Raw genomic sequence first — 13,412 nt, forward strand, 5'->3', positions numbered from 1 at the left:
TTCACATACTATATATATTTTGATTTCTTGGCTTCCTAATCCCCATTACCAATCATTCAAACAAAGACAAAACAACAACTAACATGGATTACTCCAAAGCTCGTCTCGCCCTCTTCCTTCTGCTCTCGTTTGTTCTTGTTACCTCGGCTCGGATCATACCCCATTCAGGTACGCAAAATTTGCCAATTTATAACATACTGTTGAATAGTCTAGATTTGTATAATAATGTATAGAAAAATAAAATCTTAATATCATGTCAGAAAACCAAGAAGCGGCATATATGATAAATGACTACCCTGATCCTGGAGCTAATCCAAGACATGATCCATTCCCACCTCCATCACAACAGTTCGAGGTTAGCGTTGTCAAGGGCCACCGCATCAAGAAAAATCTCTAAAGAGAATTTTTCTTGTTAGAGGAAGAAGAAAGCATCAGCAAAAAAGCTTTAAAAGAGAAATAATGTTGTGCATGAACCAATAATAGTACTATATCTAAATATTATATAATCGTTAATTTATATAATAATTCTATTTTATGTAGATCGAATGGAGTAATATAAATTATCAAATTAATGTAATAAATGTTGAAATTATAGTATGGTAATGAACTATATATATATATATATGTGTGTGTGATAAAAGGGAATTTAAATCAAAATTGTGTGAAAAGAATTTATCTTCGTTTTTTCATCTCTATTTTCTTAAACAAAGAAAGTAGAGAATTACGGAAAATGTTAAAATTGTTGAAAATATTTATAAAACATAACAAAATTTTGATTCTATAATTTGAAATTTTATTATATTTTATATAATTTTATATAAATTATCAAATATTTCGGTTTATAAAATATAATTTGAAATTTTATTATATTTTATATAATATCTGAATGTTAAAGAGTCGACAAGTTTTCACTCACTACATTGGGTGACGGGGCAAGTTTCAAATCATGTAGTTGAAGCTTATGAAGAAGATTAGTAACATATTTCTCTTCATTTAAAATGAAACCTGAATCCAAATAATTAACCTGAAATCCCAGAAAATAACTAAGATAACACAAATCTTTCAATGCAAATTGTTTATCCTGAGAAGTAATCAGTTCTTAAACAACGAGTTATTATTTCTAGTCACTATCACATCAGCATCATAAACCAGTAACAAAATTACAGAGTTGTGGCGTCGAAAAATGAATAGAGAAGAGTATGAACGAGAATTGATAAAATCCCAATTTAATAAAGCCTGAGTCAAAGTAACATTCCACATTCTAGGAGCTTGTTTCAAGCCACATATAGCCTTATTCAATTTACAAATATAATTAGGATAGGAGGGGTTCACATACCTCGGAGGTTGTGTCATGAATATTGTTTCATCAAGTTTACCATTTAAGAAAGCATTGTTGAAGTCAAGTTGCCGAAGAGATCATCCTTTGGATATCACAACACTCAAAACAACATAAATTGTAGATACTTTGATTACAGGACTGGAAGTCCCAAAGAAGTCCACTCCAGGATTTTGGTGAAACCCCTTGGCAACTATACGAGCTTTATAGCAATGAATAGACCCATCAAGATGTTCGTTTTTGTCGAAATACCCACTTGCTACCAATGATACTTTGAGATGAAGTCGGTGGTACTTAAGACCATGTTTGAGCCTTAATGAGAGCATTATATCAGCATCCATTGCTTGTTGCCATTGAGGTGTGGCTATGGCATCCTGAACCTTGGTTAGTTCAGTAAGAGCCTAATTAACAGAAGAGGAGTGAATCCATGCTTTTGGTTTGAAAATGTTTGACTTGGCTCGAGTAGTCATGGGATGTGAACAATCCATGCTTTTTTTTTTTGTAATATTTATTTGAAAATGAAAATGTGTGGACTTAGTTTCATTTCACTTGACCAGATTTGTAGCCGTTTGTAGATAAATATATTCTTTCTTATCTCAAATATCTTTTTCAATTAAAGTGATTTTTAATTATAATAATACTTTTCTATATCTTATAAAATTTTTGAATTACATTATATTATATTCATCGAATCAATTTAAGACTTTTGAAAAGATTACATGCATTATTTTTACTAGTTGCTATTATTGGCTGTGTGTATGTATCTATATATATCTACATATATACATAATATATATATATGTACATATGTATGTACATATGTACATATGTATATATATATATGGGAAACTTACATAAATGTAATAAAAGTCTAAACTATTTACGGCCCATGTAACAAAATCTATAAGGTTAGTCATTTTTTTGAATATTCCAGGTTTGCACTTCCATCTTTCTTTTCTTCATCGCGATTCGTCTTGCTCTGTTATTTCGTCTTCCCCTACGATTTTGTCTTTCTTCTTTTCTCTTTTTCTTTTCTGCGATTTCTTTCTATCATCTTTCTTTTTTTTTAATTCTTTATTTATGTCGTTTAATCTTTTCATCGTTTTTCTTCTTTTCCTCTTCGTTTTTTTCACTTCGATTTTTTTCCATCGTCTTTCTACTTTTCCTCTTCTTTTTTTCGCTGCGATTTTTTTCCATCGTCTTTCTTTTTCTTTACGCGTTTACATTTGGGTAAGCAAAATCTAAAAGATCGTGTATAAAGAATCTTGAAAAAAAATCATTTAGATTAAAGTAACCAAATGTAAACGATCGTGTAAAAAAAAATAAAAGATTGTGTATATAGAATTTTGAAAAAAAATCATTTAGATTGGAGTAGCCAAATGTAAATGATCGTTTAAAAAAGTAAATGATCGTGCGATCGTGTATAGAAAATCTTGAAAAAATATTGAAAAAAAAATCATTTGGACTGGAGTAGCTAAATGTAAACGATTGTGTAAAAAAGTAAACGATCGTGTAAATAAATTTAAACGGTCGTGTAAAAAATCTAAACGATCGTGTAAAGAAATCTAAACGATCGTGTACCAAAAGAACTAAAAAAATCGTGTACCAAATTTAAAAAAAAAAATCATTTAGATTTGGGTCCCTAAATCTAAACGATTCTGTAACAAAATTAAACGATAGAATTGAAAATATAAATTGTAGCCATATCTAAACGATCGTGTATCAAATAATAACCAAATCTAAACGATCGCAAATATATTACGCGCGCAGTGTTGACGGCGTGGTTGACGGGATATTTTTGGTATTTTACACGGTGGACCTATAGACTTTTTCTGTTTTTAAAATTATAAATATTTTGTCTCTTTTTTATATTTTTGAAAAAATCCCTATATAAAAAGTAAAGCTTACAATGATTAAGTGAATTTGTATTTCACATAGTTATTGAACAGGTGAACTTAATTACTTACTTGTCTATTTATCTCAATTATAATTTATCAATTTGTATAGTGAAACATAGGAAGAGTCATATTATACTTCTAAAAAATCAATCTCTTCCGTTGTACATCTTACTTTCACAAAAATTAATAGTAAACAATAAGTTTAATTTTGGATGAATTTCTAAATTAAAAATCTGTATTCACTAGATAAATCATAAAATATTGACCAGAGTACAATATTTATTTATTTATTAATACTTAAACAATAAATATATGACAATTACAGTATTACTATGAATGACGTATACTACTTTTGTTGGAATTTGTGTTCTAAAACTTGTATTTTGTTATTTGATTCAATAAAACTTATTATTGAATGCTATAATCTTAAAAACCAATAAATTAAGTTCCCGAAGCTATTTTACTGAGTTTGTCATATATACTTGAACTTTATGTAGACATAAACATGAATTAAGTTCAAGTTAATAGCCCAAATGGTCTATAGGTATGAATAAGATTGGACGCCTTATTCTGGTTAAACACTATGGATGCGGCTCGCTCTGTAGTTAGTACAAACGATGTAATCCTGAATCGTTCATATAGAGACATGGGAGTGGGGGCATCCTATGTAAATAGTTTGCATAAGACTGGAACCACGAAATAGTCACTTTTAGTTATAACACCGTAAACTGTAAACTGACTATTTCATTTATGTTGACCTAGGTAACTTGATCTTAATCCTGAGCTAACTATGAACTTCTGTTCATTCGATAGTATCCTTAGATTTGCATAAGTGAGGGCAGCTCAACATCGCTGGCCAAATAAGTCTCCCATTTTAGGGGTAAGACCGAGTGGATAGCTAGGGACATAGGGTGCAAGATGGAATTCACTCCTACCCACTTCTGGGATAATAGATAGGTTGTTCCATTAAGGACTGAATCCAAGTCTTGAACAAGGGGCCCCACCTTCTCATTGGCCCGAGAAGGATTCTAGTTTACAGGTTGGACCTTAAACCAATTGTTCAATAGTGGATCAATGGGTCTTAAGGAATAAGATGTACTCTCGGAGATAAACGGATTTTGACCCAACCGAGATTACGAACAACCTGTGAAGGATCAACTTACTCATCATGGTTATATCAGGTGGACAGAAATATATCTATAGTGAGGGGAGTGCAACTAAGAGTCTTTAGTGGAATGACTCTTTAGTTACGAATGTTGATTAACTTTGGTCTAAAAGAGTTTAGCCAGTTAATCTCGAGTCGGTGGAGCCCATGATCTATAGGTCTATTAGGTTTCCCTACTAGCTCATATGGATTCAACTAAGAACAAGTATGTTGAAGTAATTCGAATTGTTCGAATTAAGAAAAGAGAGAGAAATCGACAAATATATTAGATATAAGTCGGTAGATATAAACTTTAAGCTTTGTATTTAAATATGATTTAAATAAATATGAATATAGATTCATATTTAAAAGCTTGAAAAGTTTAGAAACAGTCAAAATTGTAAAAGTCAACTTTGACTAATTACTTTATTAATTAACGGTTAATGAGAAATGTGGCAGATTATTGTGAATTTGAAGCCACTAATTTCATTAAAGAGTTAATGAATTGATTAGGTGTTGATAAAATATGAAATAATTTACATGCAATTTGCATGTAAATTTCATATAAAAACTTCCCATTACCGAATGAGAAGATGATGATGTTTTCTCTGAAAAAATACCTAAACGATACGCTCCCATCTCTCTCTAAATTTCTCTTCGCATAACCGAGTCCCACAACTCCGTTCTTGGTCCTGAGCATAGTAGGTCAGCTTGGTAGTTGTCCTTATTCGTGATATTTAGGCAAAGAAGCGTTTGATTAAAGAAGAAATTCAGAACTACAAAGGTAAGAACATCGTTTACCTTCCACATTCTTTGTTTAAGTCCATCACATAGTAGATGTATGTTAACTTCTAAATCGTTTAGATGCATATAGAGTAAAGCACGATCCTTTAAATTTTGCTTCTGCATGTCTCTAGTGTTTTTTCCATCAATTTTTATCTGTCACTTTACGAAAATAACAAGAAAGACAATGTAACATAGATAGAGATCGACACACACAAATATACAAAATCACTAACTTTGTGGTTAACTACGTCCACAAGAGATAGAGGGAGAACAATATTTATTAGAGATAATGTTTTTTTTTTAAAATATAACAAAAGATCACTAAGCTAAGTTAGAAAGAGCCTTATCGAAATTAAACTCTGCACTTGGTTGTTCGTAGTGCTATATAAACAAATTCAAGACTCCAACATATTATTTGCCACGATAATAATATTTAAGAATGGAAATTAAATCTAGATATGGAATAATATATCAAAGTAATTAAATCTATAGTTACATATAGGTAGTCATTAACATACACTTATATTATATATATACTCAACAAAACATGGTTAAATCAACAATAAATAAGTATCAAATGATTAAAGTATTGATATGCTTATCAAAATTTTCAATTTTGTGTATATATTGATAAAATATTTATATACATATATAAGAGTTATAAAAATTATTTAAGTTAATGATAAATAAGTTGTTTATAAATCATCCATGTATATCTTTAAAGGATAATCGTCTTCCATCTCTCGGAAATTAAAACTACTCCTTCAGCTCATGAGTATATGATATATACTATGTGAAAGATATATTATAAATGTTAATTAATCCTTGACATCAATAATGTATTCTTAGATATATTTAGCAAAACTCAATAATAGTAACTGACATGTATTCTTTCCCTTAAAATTAAGAATCTCAAATAACCTTCACGTTGTTATAATTACATATAAAACACGCCAAATTATATGGATATATATATATATATATCCATGCAATTACTCTTTTCTCTATCCAAATAATACAACAAAATACAACCCTTCCATATTTCATTTCAACTTTAAATCATACAACAAATCCAAATTATGAATGAAGTATGATATATATAAGTCAAAACAATATTTAAATACACACAATAATAATAATAATAATAATGAAATAAAATCTGTCGAATTTTATAAGATCAAAACATGTGAAAACATGCACTCGTGAGCAATCAACAGTCGGTGCCCTACAAAATTAGGGCACTTTCCTTTACTCGTAAAGTAAGCTAAGCCCATAGCAAAAGTCCACTCACCCAAGCCGTTGACCATGAAAATGGATGGCTATGATCAACTCAGAAATGTAGTGATTGATCAATAATGTGGATGATAAAACGTGGGATCCGCCCCATTATTTGGGAAAACAAGTCAACTCTCTCTTATCTTCATGTGATGAACTTGTTCTTTTTCTTCTTTATAAACACAGGAATATTAAAAGAGAGAAAGAAAGAATTAAGAAGAGAGATGGGATTAAGGACAGGTTGTTTATGTTTGTTGTTGATTTTCATGGTGATGATAGCAAGGTGTCTGCCAATTTCAGGTATGTCTTAATTTTCTTTGTACGTGTTAGCGGTTTTTGAACATGCATGCATTCTTTTATTTGAAGATACTATACAAGCTTTTAAATCTCTTGTCTCAATTACAACATTTGTTGAACTAACCAAAATAAAAAGGTATGACTATGGTTCCTTATTTGTGGTTTTAGTAAAGTTAAAAACGAGATTCTTTGAAAGAAATCTATCATCTCAGTATTTGAGTTACAATCGAAACTTTTTGCTCTCTATACCCTGACAATTCTAGTTTACGTGAGTAATTGTATGAAGAGACCACTACAATGTTTACTAAGTATTCTCTATCGTTATTTTGGATATACGAGAGAGAAAAACTTAAGTTTATTTAATCTAGTGACTGTTATGAGACAGACTTTCGAATCTACATCCAACAATTACTAAATGGATTTTTCATTGAATATTATTTTTTTTTAAGTTGATCAATCGAATAACTAACTACATTCAAACATATGTGTGCTCGTGCACACACAAAAGGTATGACATAAAATATATTTCAACTCGTGCATACACAAGAGATTTGATGTCAAACATGAGCATAATTCTAACTAATCATAATTTTAACTAATCATAATTTTAGGGTTAATTTGGCCACATCTATTTAACTTCTTACATCCAATACAACAATTTAGATGACAAAAAGAAGTTTATTTCTAAAATTCGAAGATAAAAAGTAAAAAAAAAAAAAAGAGTATATTTGGCTTTTGTTTCATTTTTGAAAGATGGACTTCTAATGGTTCAAAATCAATTTTTATTGGCATAAAAAGATGGTTAAAAGCATAAATCAAACATTAAATTAATTTAAAATATTTAAAGATTTTTAAATACCATAAAAAGTGATTTTAATTATTTTAAAATAATTTTAAACATAGTATAACTTAATTAAGTATATTAAGTTACTTAAAGAACTCTTATTCATAATCAGTATCATAAACTCTAAGTTAAATGCAATTACACCCACTATATAGATAATCAAATTCACATATATATGTGATCTCTTATTAATCAAGAATAAATTGGTGCAGAAGATTCAAACTATCGATCTTTTAATGATATATCGATAGTGTACACTATAACCTATTAAACTATTCTTTAGTTAACTTATCTAATATAATTCATATGTGTGATATTTGTTATCAACAAGAGCATCATTAAGATATCCATTCAACAACCATATGATATTAAAGAAGAGATATGATAGTTGCCTTCAAATTTTTATTTGTTTAATTTATACTAAAATTCCAATGATATTGATTTTTTAAAAAAACATTCATTAAAGACAACTGACAGAGATCTGAATGAATATTATGTCTCCAATAGTGTTCAATTATGCTAAAAACAAAACTATAATTTATTTAATTTAGTGTGATTGTACATGCATTTTTGTTTTTTTTTTTTAAATAGGGATTATTGTACATTATATTTCATTCATGAACCTGAATAGTGCATGTGATATTTTACTTCTTATGATTCAATTCAAAAAATAATTTTCTAATCTCTAAATAAATAATTATATTGGTTTGAACTATATTGGTGTAAAGTGATTCATTTATTAAAAATATAGAGAAAAATAAAATTAAAATGCAACTTCAAGCTAAGAAAACATAAACACACACACACACACACTAATGTCTTATGGATCCCTTGATAACGTTGGACCCTATATGCAAAGCCCAAACCATCTCCTAAACTCCCAATGCCCAAAGAATTTGGTTGTTCACATGAAGCTATGAAGATATTTCTTTTGGTAGATTCACCAATCTTTTTCTAGTTCAACAAGGTAGGTAGGGGTGAGACAGTAGAGATTCAAAACTCTAATTTCGTGTCGAGAATATATATCTTATTTCGTTGAGATATATGCTGATTAGTTGAAGACATTTTTTTAGCTTTTAACTGGTAGGAGAGTATGAAATTTTTCGAATATATGATCTAATGTAAATAATGAGATATAATCCAACCTTAACTCTAGGTTGATGAAATCAAAGTTTTAAAAAAAAAAAATAACAATATATTAGAAAGAGAATATGAAGGTACTTTGAAAATGTGTAAAAGTGAGATCCATGAATTCTGGAAAAGGAATGATTTTTCTTTTATCTTTTTCAATAGGGTCTTGTCGTTTCCAATGTTACCCTTTATGTTTTTTCATATCAAAATTTTAATTTTATAAAAATTATTGATGAAAATTTTGCAAAATTGGTAGAAATTATTATTTTGTACATTGAACCAATTTTAATAAAAGTTAACACGAAAGGACTAGATTTCGTATGTATTCAAAATATATCGATTAAAATTAAACAAACTTCAAAGTATATAGATCAAAATAATATTTTCATAAAACATATATTAAGTTGAAAGACACATTTGGTCTTAAACATTCATAAAAAAAAAAAACAACAAGTTAGGTTACTGATTTTGGTTTGTAATAATTTAATTTGTATAGTTTGTGTATTTTCAAAATTATAACAATTTAGTTCATAATACCAAATATAATAATAATAATAATAATAAACAAAAGTAGATGCCAATTTTTCTCTTATTTTCTTATGTTGACTTTAGTGTTTTATAAAAGTGTTGAGTCTCTGATTAGATTATTAATGCTTCATTAAATCTTATTATGATTGAGGGGTTACAAATTGATTAAATTGTTACATGATAATGTTGAAGAACTAAGTTGGTACGTATGTATACTCTATTTAAGTATATTAAAATGGGTAAGACATCAACATCCAAAACAATATTGGTTTAATGAAAAGACAATATTATTTTTAAAATAAAAGGAAAAAAAAATAAGAAATGATAATATTGAATATTAAAAGATGGGAAAGAAAGAGAAACAAAAGAGAGAGAGAGAGAGAGAGAGAGAGGGGGGGGAGAGGACCAAATAAACTGTCATGTTTTACATACGAAGTTGCGTTTCTTTCTTTAAGGAAAAAAGAAAACATAAAAATAATTATTATACGACCAAATACTTTTAATTTAGAACATCACGTGACCATATCTCGAGAAAAGCATCCCCACGTGACAAACAATTCATAAACTCTTTTTAACTTTATAATAATAAATTAATAATTTGGACCAAGTGGCCTTTTCTTTTTTTATTTCCATTCAGCCATCACCCCTTTCCCCTTTCAATACAAAAGATTCTTTCTGATTATTTTCTTTTTTTTTTTTCTAAAAAAAACAAACTTTTCTAATTTTCTATTATAATATATAATAATTTAAATGAAAAAATTGGGTTAAAGAAATATTTGGATGATTGAAATATTTTTTTTTTTATTATATGAGGTTTAGAGAGATATTACAACAAACACATCTTTTAAGAAAAAAGATAGTATATATGAAGGTTTAAGAAAACAATTCATTTATAATGTGTATCATGTGACATTAATTTAATTCAATATGTTATTTTTCTTATTTTAAACTACATATTAATATATATTATTTTAAAGTTAGTTTTCAACTTTAAAATAGCACATAATTGACTATGTCAATAATGTTGCAATTTTTTTTTTCTTTTTAATTCAATGTGATTGATAAGCCTTTCAGAAGACTTGTTATACTTATAATTGTTTTCTTCTTTTACTTTTTCTGATGTTCTCGTCGTGATCTTCAATAATAAAATGATATTATTTGTGTTTGGATATAGGGAAAGGTGATGGGGAAATGAAAAGAAGAATGAGGGGCAGAAGGAGTTTGATGGTGAAGATAAATGATTATGATGATCCATCTCCAAATGAAGGGCACAATCCATTCAAGTCTAAACCAAAAAAGCCACACAAGCGTAATAGAAGGAAGGCTAACAAAATTCATACTTAATTAATTAATATATTTTTAAAAGCTTATTTGGTTGTAATTGAAGTAATTTGTCGATTGCATAATCGTCACCAAGGTGCTTTATATTTTTCATCAAACTATAAAATAATATTCTCAATCAAGTTTGCATTTAACAATAATGTTCCTAAAAGTTATATGTTAAAATGTCAATTTTAGTTATTATGCTTTGGGGATTCTCCAATGTTAAATCATTGTATTTCTAAATGTTTAATTTTAATAATCATCATTTTTAAATCAATTGAATCTCAATATATTAGGTTAATATTGGCATTTTTTGGTTATTGATTGGTGGTTTAAAATAGTATTTCATAATTTAAATTATTCACTTTTTACATACATGATAGGCAAATTTTTGAATCAGAAACCAAATAAGATTCTAGATATACTTTTAAGAAAACATTTATATTGTTTGGTAGTTGTTTAGCATTATTTTATAATTAATGGTCCCAAATCTAGGCATGATCCACCCCATTAATTAATTTTCTTGAAGGGAAAACACTCAATTTTAATATGCTCTTAAAAGCGAAAATTTTACATTAATGTAATGATGAAGATGAAGGGAATGAATGATTCATTCCACGAGGAAAGCATTTGATGATCACTTTTTTTTTTTTTTTTTATCATTAAAAGCAAGTCACAAAGAGTAGTATTAAGCAAATTTTAATATACACATCCAAACTCTAAAGATGTTTTGGTTGAAGATTTTTATATCGTAATGATGGAGACGAAGGAATGAACAATTCATTTACCAAACGAAAGCATATTGAATGAACACTTTGTTTTTATTTATTTAGAATTAAGCACAAATCACAAAAGGGAGTACTTAAGCAAACACATGATCGGTACGTAGAAATGATGATCTCTACCCATCCTTAAATGGTAATATATGTTCCACAAGAGAAGTTAAATATTATAGTCCAAGTTACATAAAAAATATTAAATATTATAGATCCACACGTATAGTACATAAAAGGGTGAATATAATTAAAATAAAGCTATAAAATATTGCAAATATTTTTGTAAACTTTCATATGTGTTTGTGAAAGAAAGAGAGGAAGATGTTGAGAAATTACCCCTAAGATTTGTGTGTGTGTGTGTGTGTGTGTTTGATCTAAATATATATTAAAAAAAAAAGGGGACAAAGATGGAGCAACAAATTTAGTGGACAATATAACAGAGACAAAAACATGGCTGCATTAGCTGTTACTTACGTCTCTATTATATATTGCACATGTTACATGTTACCTTTTTTTTGTTTTCCAAAGTTCTTATTATGAATTTAATGTAACCCTAACTCTTATTGTTTGGTTTGTACCATCATTTCCATTTCACATAACCAAAATTGTCCATCATTTGAATTAACATCTCGTTTGATCATTATTTATTTTAAATCTTTCTTAAAGTATAAACTTCGTTTGATTTTTAAAAATATCAATAGAAGAAGGTAGAGAATTAGATAACAAAGCAACAAATTTTGAGGTGAAAGTAGTGTTTATAGACTATTTATACATATATGTGTGTCTATATATATATATAAAAGTACTACTACTACATATGTGTCCTCATAGAGTGATATTGATAAGATATGTCTTCACCTAGAACATTTAGGTACTAAAAAGAAGAAAGCTCAATCCTACATCAGAGAATCTACTTTTTGGTATAAGACTCCAAACGAGGGTTGGGTCGAAGCAACTATTGAAGGAGAAGTTTCATAGTCAATGACACTTCAATCGGCAGCGCAAACTTATATAGATTGAGCTCGAGTGTATGAGATCTAAAATTTTTCACATTGAAAAACGAGAATAGGGAGCAGAGCGCTAGACCTCATTGAGATGTTGCCGAAGGAAATTATGTTTTCGTGAGTAATATTTTGCTATTATTCGAGTCAAATCACTCTATGAGAAAGATTCCCCCATTTATGAATAGATTAAACAAACAATAACTAAACAAAGAATAACAAAACTATTAACTCAATAATCTCCATATGATTATCACAACTAAACCAACAATAATTACTAAAAACTTTCTTTGTTCTTTCAATTGATCAATATAAAACCTATATGATTGTCTATTACACACACTCTGTATATACAAAAACATTTTCTCAAAATAAATAATATAGTCGCAGCAGTACAACCATGAAAGCATCACTTTATATCTCCTCGAACACGATGCAACTTTTTTAGCAATTGCTTGCTCAACGTCCTAGATTCAAACCAAGCACACCAATGACTTATTTTCACCAAAATTCTTGACAGAAACCTTCCGTTCACTTCTTTTCTAAAACAAGCTTTCCAAACAGAGAAGGAAACACACAGAGACAACAAAGAGGAAACCAATAGACAAAATCTTCTACAGAAAAGAAAATAAATTTTCGAGATTATTGAACACAACTCAATTTAATACAGACAAAATGCTTGACATGAGGAATAGCATTCTACTTGAAAAAGAAAACAAGCCAACCAACATGGCAGCACTGTATACATGTTTTAATCAACTTTTCAAAAGTCATTGTACTCGACCTTTACATTTTCTTCACTAATATTGTGGGTGTAACATCATGGTAAAAAATGTCAATAAATAACAATAATTATACAAGGACTTCACAAACACTCCATTTTGTGATTACACTTCAAAAGTCATAGCACTATGATTTGGAGAATCCTAAAACTGAAATTTCGTAATCAATTTTGAAAAAATTCAGCTAAAATAAGAAAAGAAAAAAAGAGTATATACCAAGAGTTCTAAATAAAATATACATGCAAGAACAAGAGAAACCAACTTGTGGAATACCAAATTTTGTGTGCATTG

This window comes from Cucumis melo, chromosome 12 (assembly GCF_025177605.1).
Source record: "Cucumis melo cultivar AY chromosome 12, USDA_Cmelo_AY_1.0, whole genome shotgun sequence".
NCBI classification, from domain to species: domain Eukaryota; kingdom Viridiplantae; phylum Streptophyta; class Magnoliopsida; order Cucurbitales; family Cucurbitaceae; genus Cucumis; species Cucumis melo.